Genomic DNA, 11,167 nt, shown 5'->3' with positions numbered 1-11,167 from the left:
ACTTTACAATGCTGTGTTAGTTTCTGGTGTGCAGCAAAGTGAATCAGCTAAATGTATTCATATAGCCCCTCTTTTTTGGATTTCCTTCCCGTTTAGGTCACCACAGAGCACTGAGTTAAGTTCCCTGTGCCATAGAGTAGGTTCTCATTAGTTATCTATTTTATACATAATAGTGTACATATGTCAGTCCCAATCTCCCATTTCATCCCACGCTCGTTCCCCTCTTGACGCCCATGCATTTTTTTCCCTACATCTGTAATATTGACTGCTTTTGTTAACTGATCGATTCCGAAAGCTCCAGGGTTTGGCATCAGGAATCTTTAGGCTAGGGTTTCTAAAAAAGGTACGATTGGATTGAATTAGATCGTAAGTCCACCCCTGGACCTCTGACTGTGGTCACATGTGACTCTAATGAGTCAGCTTCTCCAGACAAAATGAATAATATGAAAGGAGATTTTTTTTAAAGCTTTCTATTCTTAATATCGGATCTACTCAATTTTATTGCTATTTATTGGAGGGAGTGATTCATATCTCTGTATAACTGGGACTGGGCTTGCTGTGGGAATCACTAGATCCATGGAGATTTGACAATGAGTAAGACACAACCAAATGATTCCACTTAGGGAGAGAGGATCCCATCTATCTTGATGACAAGCCCAGTCATTCTTTGGACAAGGATGCTCATTCTCCAGAACTAGTGCTGATAAAGAAGGGTCTCTACCCTAAGACCTGACCTACAAGAGGCAAGACCTGGGTCTTCAGAATTTCCTGTAGCTACTGAAATGAGTGATCTAAAACCCTAAATCCCACTTCCTCTGGCCTACTCCAGGAATTAGCTCATGAATTTATTCTGTCTCACTTTACATCATCAGAATTTCCCTGTCTACTTTATTGCTTTCATGAGCCTACCAACATGCTGTCATTTCTCCTCTCTTTCAAAGATGCCTCCCTTGAGCCTCACACCACCCTCTGGTATGACTCCATTTCCCACCTTCTCTTTACGGGAAAAAATAGATCCCTTTTAAAAGCTTTGTGTACTAGAAGTCTCTATTGCCTCTCCTCTCATTTTCTCTTAAATCCATTTTAATCAAGCTCTTGTGCTAACCTGCTCTCATCGAGGTCGCCGGTGATCACAACTTCCTTAAATGCGAGGGGTTTTTTTCAGTCCTCATCTTTCTCAGCTTCTCAGCAGCATTCAGCACAATTGATCCTTCCCTCCTCCTCCTCCTTTTTTTCCCCCTAGTATTTTAATTCATGAATTAATTGTTTTGGCTCTACGGGGTCTTCATCGCTTTCTGTGGGCTTTGGCTGTGGCGAGCGAGGGCTACTCGTTACGGTGCACAGGCTTCTCGTTGAAGTGGCGTCTCTTGTCGTGGAGCGTGGGCTCTGGAGGGGGTCTTCAGTAATTGCGGAGCATGGCGTTAGTTGCTCCACAGCATGTGGGATCTTCCTGGACCAGGGACTGAACCCGTGTCCCCTGCATTGGCAGGCGGATTCTTACCCACTGGACCCTCAAAGAAGTCCAAATCCTCCCTCCTTCTTGAAACCCATTTTTCACATTGCTTTCAAGATCCCAAATTCCCTACCCTTTCCCTCACTTGTTCCTTCTCAGCCCCCTCAAGTGGTTCCTAATCCTAATCTCTAAGGCAGAGTCGTAGATCAATTCTCTGACCTCGTCTCTATTTAGACACACTCTGTGGGTAATGTCATTTGTTTAAAAACAATCCATTATATACTGAAATATTTATGGGGAAAGCAATAAATATCCAGAATTTGTTTGAAAATGCTCCAGCCCCGGGAGGAGCAGGGGAAGATGGGACAAGACTAGCAAAATATTAGTAACTGATGAAACTAGGTGATGGGTATGTACATGATAGTTATGTTATTCTCTCTACTTTTGTATATGTTTAGAAGTTGTTTCATAATACAAATAAATAAATAACATCTATATACTGAACTCTTCTGTATTTATGCTTCTAGCTCTGACATTTTCCCCCTGGAACTTCAGATAAGTATTTTCAATTGCCTAGTCAGCATTTTTACTTGATTGTTTAACAGTCAACTTGCCTAAAATTAACTCTGGGCTACCCTTCTTCTTTACTGCAACCCTCCTTCTTTACTGCAACCCTCCCTCCACACCACCCCACCAAACCCTAATTCTCTTCCATGGTTTCCTGTCTCTGTAAGTGACACTATATTCACCCAGTTGCTCAGATCAAAACCTCTGGAGTCACCCTTCACATTTCTCTTTCTCTTATAACCCCACCCAATCCTATCAGCAAAACACATTCGGGATCTGGCAACATCTCACTACCTCTACGGCTACCATCCTTGCCTGTTATTTCTCCCCTGAGCTCCTGCAAAGGCCTTGAAACAAGTTTCCTTGCTTCCACTTTGGCCCCTACAATTTGTTCTCCACAAGCAACCAGACTGATTCTTTGAAAATGTGAATCAGATGATGCTACTCCTCAACTTTCCAGTAAGGTCCAGTCGCACTTAGAATAAAACCCAATATCCTTACGATGCCTGCAAGACCCTACGTGACCTGTCCCTAGCCTCCAGCCTCACGTCCCTGGCTGCATCTCTTTCCGCATCATCGTCATCCCTGAGCTCTAGCGCACGGGCCTTCAGCTACTCCATGAGCCCACCGAGCAGACTCTCACCTTAAGATGCCTGCTATTCCTTCTGCCTGAAATGCTCTTCCCCCAAGTATTTGCATGGCTGACAACCTCACTTCGTCCTCATCTCCATTCAGTGGTCACCTATGTAGAGAGGCAGCGGTGCTAAGTTACTTCAGTTGTGTCTGTGCAACCCTATGGACTGTAGTCTGTGAGGCTCCTCTGTCCCTGGGATTTTCCACGCAAGAATACTGGAGTGGGTTGCCATTTCCTCCTCCATGGGATCTTCCCAGGAGGGAAGGGAACCAAACCCATTTCTTTTATATCTAACTGCATCGCCAGGAAGGTTCTTTACCACTAGAGCTTTCTGGGAGTTTTCAGCAAATAATATATGTTAAATATACATATATAATTATTTCTTTCTTTCTTCCTGTTTATTTTTCCACCTGTTTTATATCCATTATTTTATGACTTGCTTTGTAATCTGCCTGAGAGCAAGAAGTTTGTCTTGTTTACTACTATATTCTTAACACACAAAATAGTTCATAGTCTACAGAGTATAAGTCGATAACCAACACTGAGTGAATGAACGATTAAATGAGTGGGTCTTAGATAAGGGTTAAAGACAGCTCTGTTTTTGAACACTCTAGAATGAGAGGTAACTCTCCCTTCCTCACTCCCAGCTTCTCCCATGCTCACTTGAACTGATAAAACTGTGTCCCTTGAACATCCAAAGGTTTGTTCTTCGAGTAGAGTCAACTAAGTCTGTTTAAGTCAGATGGAGCCTGACTCCAGAGTCTAAGCCTTCATAAAGGAGTTGTGAAAATTCTGCTTGTGATGGTCATGCCCTGAGAAATGAGGAAAGGAGTACATGGGTTAGTCTGTTCACATAGGAAAGTGGGAGAAAGTGCAGCGGCAGAGAGGATTGGAAATGCTCTAAGAGGACTGAGTGTTCAGGGAATAGGCCTCCTGCTGGGTACAACCTGCTCACTCAGATGATACCCTGGGACCACAGATAACTCAGTGGATTTCTCTTTCTGAATATATACCTTATCCTTACTTAGCACAGGAATGGTCTTGGTTTAGGAGGGCCCATGAGCAGCCCTTCCAGATACCTCTGTCTCCAGAGAGAACATGGTTGGCAGAAAGAAGAGCAATTAGGGAGAATGAGGCTGTTGGTGCCATGCTTTCTTTTCTCTCTGTTTGTACCCGATAAACAAGTACCTTTCTCCTTTCTATTAATTTGTCATTGTTGTTGAGTTGTATCTGACACTCTACGTGAGCCCCATGGATTGCAGCACACCAGGTTCCTCTGTCCTTCACAATCTCCCAGAGTATTCTCAAATTCATGTCCATTAAATTGGTGATGCTATCTAACCATTTCATCTTTTGCTGCTTCATTTTGCCTTCCATCTTTCCCAGTATCAGGGTCTTTTCCAATGAGTCAGCCTTTCACATCAGGTGGCCAAAGTATTGGATCTTCAGCTTCAGCATCAGTCTGTCCAGTGAATATTCAGGACTGATTTCCTTTAGGATTGACTGGCTTGATCTCTTTGCTGTCCAAGGGACTCTCAAGAGTCTTCTCCAGCAACAGAGTTAAAAGCATCACTTCTTTGGCATTCAGCCTTCTTTTTGGTCTAATTCTCACATCCATACATGACTACTGGAAAAGAACAAGAGGCTTTTAATCTCATGACTGCAGTCACCATACACAGTGATTTTGGAGCCCAAGGTCCACTTTCATTTTTTCCCCTTCTATTTGCCATGAAGTAATGGGACCCTATGCCATGATCTTCATTTTTTGAACGTTGAGTTTCAAGCCAGCTTTTTCACTCTCCTCTTTCACCCTTATCAAGAGGCTCTTTAGTTCCTCTTTACTTTCTCCCATTAGAGTGGTATCATTTGCATATCTGAGGTTGTTGGTATTTCTCCCAGCAATCTTGATTCCAGCTTGTGATTCATCTAGGCTGGCATTCCATAAGATGTACTCTGCATATAAGTTAAATAAGTGGTGTGACAATATACAGCTTTGTCGTACTCCTTTCCCAATTCAGAACCAGTCAGTTGTTCCCTGTGTGGATCTAAGTGTTGCTTCTTGACTTGCATACAGGCTTCTCAGGAGACAGATAAGGTGGTCTGGTATTCCCTTCTCTTTAAGAATTTTCCACAGTTTGCTGTGGCCCACACAATCAAAGGCTTTTGCATAGTCAATGAAGTAGTAGATATTTTTCTGGAATTCCTTTGCTTTTTCTATGATCCAATGAATGTTGGCAATTTGATCTCTGGTTCCTCTGTCTTTCCTAAACCCCCTTTGAACATCTGGAAATTCTTGGTTCACATACTGCTGAAGAATTTTGAGCATTACCTTGCTAGCATATGAAATGAGAGCAATTGCAAAGTACTTTGAACATTCTTTGTCATTGCCCTTCTTTGGGATTGGAATGAAAACTGACCCAAAAATGTCAGTCCTGTGGCCAGTCCTGTGCAAAACTGCTGAGTTTTCCAAATTTGCTGACATATTGAGTATAACACTTTAACAGCATCATCTTTTAGGATTTGAAATAGCTTAGCTGGAATTCCATCACCTCCACTAGCTTTGTTGGTAGTAATGCTTCCTAAGTAATGGTTTGTTGGTAAGTAATGCTTCCTAACTCCAGGATGTCTAACTCTAGATGAGTGACCCTACCATTGTGGTTATCTAGGTCATAAGACCTTTCTCGTACAGTTCTTCTCCGTGTTCTTGCCACCTCTTCTTAGTCTCGTCTACTTCTGTTAGGTCGTTTCTGTCCTTTACTGTTCCCATTTTTACATGAAATGTTCCCTTGATATCTCCAATTTTCTTGAAGAGATCTCTAGCCTTTCCCATTCTATTGTTTTCCTCTATTTCTTTGCATTGATCATTTAAGAAGGCCTTCTTATCTCTCCTTGCTATTCGTTGAAACTGTTCATTTGGGTATATCTCTGCCTTTCTATTTTTATTCATACCCTCCTATTAAGAGAGGTCCTTTCAATTGCCCCTTGTGGAGGAAGAATTGGAATTTCTTCTACTCTCAACTCTCCTAGCTCACTTGAGAACCATTCAGAACAAAAGAGAGGCCCATTTATTCATATTTTCTTTGAGGAGGTGCTCTTTTCTGCTGAGAAACAAAATAAAAGGCAGCAGTTTAGCCCTGGAAAGCACTGGGATGCTTGAAACTCAGCTTTAATGGATATTAGCCAGAAACACTAAGCCAACAGGGTAGACAGGGTCTATTCAAGCGGACATGGTCATTTATTTGCTTAAAACAAAGAAAAATTCTTTTTTTTTTTTTTTTTGACAGAATATACCTTTACTTCTGCACATGTAAGTCCTTCCCCCTCCTTTCTGGGAGAAACACATTTTCAGGGCGTGGACTGTGGAACGGCATACAATGCAAAGACAGAAAACAAAGAAGTTTGCAAATTCTTTATATTTCCAGCTGTTGAAACAATATTTCTGAGAGCTGAGGTTACCTCTAGCGGCGAAACCAGAGCCAGCTATTAAGCAGCCAAAATGCTACAGTAATGGAATACATGACCATTTCTCTTTTAGCCCGTTCTTTGTTCTCCTCTTCCAGAAGGTGTAGACGTCTATTTAGTTTGATTATCTGTCGTCTTAATGAAGCTGCATCTACAACTGTCCTGTCTTCTGCAGTTCCTTCAATCATTGCATCTATATTTGAAATGCCATACCTGACGTTGTCATGATGAGGATTAGAAGTGGCGGCAGCAGACCCACCAGGCAACACAGGTATGGAGTCAGTTTTGACCAGCTGTCCATTTTGGCGAACAGCATTTTCACTCATAGAGCGTTCTCTTTTTAGCCTGCCAACTGCACGGATTTCTTCATTTTGAGGGGTTGGAGCAGGTCTTTCTAAATCCAGAAAATCTAGCGGTCTTTCTTTCACTCAGCGTAAGCACACGAGGTGGTGTTTTTAGAGCCAGAGGCTTAAAGGGAGTTGACTGTATAAGGTCAAGATCTGCTGGTCTTGAAAATGGAATGTCTTCATTATTTCCTGCTACCACAATTCTCTCTGGAACTTGCATAATCACACTAGCGTTTGAAACTCCTTCTTGAAATCCTTGTTCCAGGTCAGCGTTTGGTGGTGCTACCTTTAATTTTTCTGGGACCCTCATTCGCTGACTAATACCTTCGGTGTATTCCATTTCATACTGAATTCGACTAATTTCCGCCATCTCAGCAGCAGTGGGAGGAGGAAAGGCCGCCCCACTCACTAAATGTGTACCAATTACTGCTTGCTCTTTGGCATTATCTGCTTCTGTGCTTCATATTAAATCCATTAACTTGCCTCAGTGTGCACGTGCTGGACTTAGAGCCACTTTTGTCCCCCTGCGCCCGCTGGAGGGTCCCCGGCGAGGGCCGCCGCCCGCCGGCTCCCCTGGTGCTCGGGTGGGCGGTCTCAGAGGCTGTTGGCGGAGCGCACGGAGGCGCCCGGGCAAATCACCGGCCGGAGACGCCCGCAGCGGGCGGGGAGAGAAAGAGAGACGCGAGAACGCCCGGCGAAAAATTCTTATCAAAGTGAAATTTTAAATGCACATATGATTATTTCATCATAAGAGCAATTACCAAAACTTGCAGACTATACAACGTTAATTGAGCTATGCAGAGATCAGCAATCCCTGACTGCTGGTTAGCCTCAGAGCTTTTTGATACCATCTATCAAAATGTGATAACTCAACTGTTAGTAATAGTTGAATGGAAACTTATAATAAATAGATAAACTGAGTTACAATGATCAATGGGCCTTAATAGAATAATATGATTGTGGCCATTAGGAAAAAATCTACAGATAAGAACGAATTGGATGAGTGCAATGAGTTTTTAATCTGGCTAGTAGAAACAGTGGCTGCCTTTATTTTTCTGGGCTCCAAAATCACTGCAGATGGTGACTGCAGCCATGAAATTAAAAGACGCTTACTCCTTGGAAGAAAAGTTATGATCAACCTAGACAGCATATTAAAAAGCAGAGACGTTAGTTTGCCAACAAAGGTCCGTCGAGTCAAGGCTACGGTTTTTTCAGTGGTCATGTATGGATGTGAGAGTTGGACTAGAAAGAAAGCTGCTGCTGCTACTGCTGCCAAGTCACTTCAGTCGTGTCCGACTCTGTGCGACCGCATAGACGGCAGCTCACCAGGCTCCCCTGTCCCTGGGATTCTCCAGGCAAGAACACTGGAGTGGGTTGCCATTTCCTTCACCAATGCAGGAAAGTGAAAAGTCAAAGTGAAGTCGCTCAGTCATGTCTGACTCTTCGCAACCCCACGGACTGCAGCCAACCAGGCTCCTCCATCCATGGGATTTTTCAGGCAAGAGTACTGGAGTGGGGTGCTATTGCCTTCTCCAAAAGAAAGCTGAGCATCAAGGAATTGATGCTTGTGAACTGTGGTGTTGGAGAAGACTCTTGAGAGTCCCTTGGACTGCAAGGAGATCCAACCAGTCCATCTTAAAGGAGATCAGTTCTGGGTGTTCATTGGAAGGACTGATGTTGAAGATGAAACTCCAATACTTTGGCCACCTGATGCGAAGAGCTGACTCATTGGAAAAGTCCCTGATGCTGGGAGGGATTGGGGGCAGGAGGAGAAGGGGACGACAGAGGATGAGATGGCTGGATGGCATCACAGACTCAATGGACTTTGATTTGGGTGGACTCCGGGAGTTGGTAATGGACAGGAGGGCCTGGCGTGCTGCGATTCATGGGGTCGGAAAGAGTCGGACATGACTGAGCGACTGAACTGAACTGAACTGATGCAGAAACACCACAGTACAGAACCTTTGGCTAATGTAGCTTGTCTTATATAGATCTTCTATTTGGAACTTGTTTTAAGGGCACCTCTGCCAGAGAATCAGCATGCCTGGATTTTACCAGAGAGCACAAGGTTCAGTTCTATGCTACCAACACCCTTTAAAGGCTATTGTAGGGACCTCTCTGGTGGTCCAGTGATGGACTCCAAACTCCCACTGTAGGGAGCCCAGGTTCGATTCCTGGTTGGAGAGCTAGATCCCACTTGCTCCAACTAAAAATCTCAAAAATGCCAATGAAAATTGAAAATTCCATGTCGTGCAACTGAGACACAGTGCAGCCAAATAAATAAATAAAAATGGATCTTTTTTCCAGAAGTCTATTATAATAAGTGCAAAAAGTATTTTTCAACTACAAAATTAACTTAAAAATTAAATTCTAACAAAAAGAACTTAAATGTATGGATGATAACATGAGGGACACACATTCATAAAATGTGTTTTTTGAATGCCTGCTGTATTCCAGGCACTAAGTTGGGTCCTGGGGAAACAGATGAGCAAAAAGGAGTAGGCCTTGCCGTCATGGGACCTGTAGTTTGGTGGGGAGGCAGATACAAATGGAATACCTGTGAAAAAATTATGACATTACACTTCTGATTAGTTCTATCAGTTCTAGAAAGGGGACTTGACCTAGACTGGGAGGTCAGTGAAAGTTTTCTTTTGGAAGTCACTCTTGGCCTGAAATATGAAAGATATGTTTACTTTTCAGAATTGGAGTTGACAATGAACAGAACATTTCAGGCAGAAGAAGGAGGCCCTGCAGTAGGAATAAGTACAGAATCTGTCCCTCATGTAGGTGCTCTTAACGCCACCTAAGGGTTGGATTAAAACCACCTGAAAGCTATGTATTTGCTTGTTAGTGTTTGTTGGTAGCCGTAACTTCCCTGGAGGCCCAGAGTAAGGACAAAGACAGATCACTATCACTGTGAAAATTAATAAATGGAAATCTCACTGAAGTGGAGTCAATAGGCCAGGAAGGGGCGCTCTCACTGCAGGAGCACTCCATGTGGCTTACACGAAGAGCTGTCAATTACAGATCTCAATGGAAGAATCCACAGGAAACAACCATCAGTTACAGGCTCCAACAGGAAAAATAGATGGGGAACAATGGAACAGTGACAGATTTTATTTTCTTGGGCTCCAAAATCACTGCAGATGGTGACTGCAGCCATGAAATTAAAAGACGCTTGCTCCTTGGAAGAAAGGTTATGACCAACATAGACAGCATGTTAAAAAGCAGAGACATTACTTTGCTGACAAAGGTCCATCTAGTCAAAGCTATGGTTTTTCCAATAGTCATATACGGATGTGAGAGTTGGACTATAAAGAAAGCTGAGCACAGAAGAACTGATGCTTTTGAACTGTGGTGTTGAAGACTCTTGAGAGTCCCTTGGACTGCAAGATCAAACCAGTCAATCCTGAAGGAAATCAGTCCTGAATATTCATTGGAAAGACTGATGCTGAAGCTGAAACTCCAATACTTTGACTACCTGATGTGAAGAACTGACTCTTTGGAAAAGACCCTGATGCTGGGAAAGATTGAAGGTGGGAGGAGAAGGGAATGAAAGAGGATGAGATGGCTGGATGGCATCACCGACTCAATGGGCTTGAGTCAGACAAGCTCCAGGAGTTGGTGATGGATGGGGAAGAATGGCATGCTGCAGTCCATGGGGTGGCAAAGAGTCAGACACGACTGAGCGACTGAACCCAACAGGGAAAGATGTGCACTGCATCTCCTACAAGAAATTGACTACACCAGCAGCTCAGTCAATGGGAAATCTTCGTCACCCTGAACTCTCACTTTTCTCCAATAGATTTTCACTGAAAACAATCCCTTCCAACTTCCTCCTTTTTCTCTATAAAGCAACATTGCTCTCATTTTGTTATTGGGTTTGCCTATAGCTTTTGCTATAGCTTGTTTGTCCAAATTGCAATTCCCCTGCTATTCCTGAATAAACCCGTTTTTGCTGGTGAAATAACTATTTTATTTTTAAGGTCAACATCACTGATATTTATTGAGCACTTACTATGAGCCATCAATTTTTTGTTTGGTTTTTCGCCTGTGCTGGGTCTTCCTTGCTGTGTGCAGATGTTCTCTAGTTGCAGAGAGCAGGTACTATTCTTCGTTGCTATGTGAGGGCTTCTCATTGTAGTGGCTTCTTTTGTTGCAGAGCCCAGGTTCTAGGGCTTGGGCTTCAGTAGTTGTGGCACACAGGCTTAGCTGGCTGTGGCTTCACGGCATGCGGAATCTTTCCGGATCAGGGATCAAACCTGTGTTCCTTGCATTGGCAGGTGGATTCTCAACCGTTGGACCAGTAGGGAAGTCCCAGGAGCTGTGAATTTTGTTAGAAGTCATAAAGAAAAATCTACACTCCTCCTGTATCTTTCTTTTTTACTCTCGCACTACTTTAACACTGCTTCTGACACCAGATGTGTGGGTTTTCCACACATCAAGTGATTCCATGACATCACCTGGATGACGTCAAGGAGTTTAAACCATCATCCTATGGTTTAAACTCAATTCTGACGCTATCTTGTCAGATCCCCAAAGTAAAGGGGCTCAGTCTCACGTGACTGGCTGCCCCCTTCAGATGCTAATCGTAAGTCCTAGGTTGTTATCTGTATTTCTGACCAACCGGGTGTAAATCTGAGTTCCCAGGACTCCCTCCTTGGGTTCAATAGCTTGCTAGAATGGCTCACAGAACACAGGGAA

At 43.4% G+C, this 11,167-nt stretch overlaps 1 pseudogene; it reads right to left on the bottom strand.

Annotated features, from left to right (window-relative positions):
• Nucleotides 1-6,049: 6,049 nt before the first annotated feature.
• On the bottom strand, nt 6,050-7,061 carry LOC120856360 (annotated as a pseudogene).
• Between the last annotated feature and the right edge of the window lie 4,106 nt (nt 7,062-11,167).

Source organism: Oryx dammah, unplaced genomic scaffold (genome assembly GCF_014754425.2).
Source record: "Oryx dammah isolate SB20612 unplaced genomic scaffold, SCBI_Odam_1.1 HiC_scaffold_28, whole genome shotgun sequence".
Classification (NCBI taxonomy): Eukaryota; Metazoa; Chordata; class Mammalia; order Artiodactyla; family Bovidae; genus Oryx; species Oryx dammah.
Note: the sequence above shows the minus strand (reverse complement) of the source record. Positions and strands in the feature narration are given on the sequence as shown.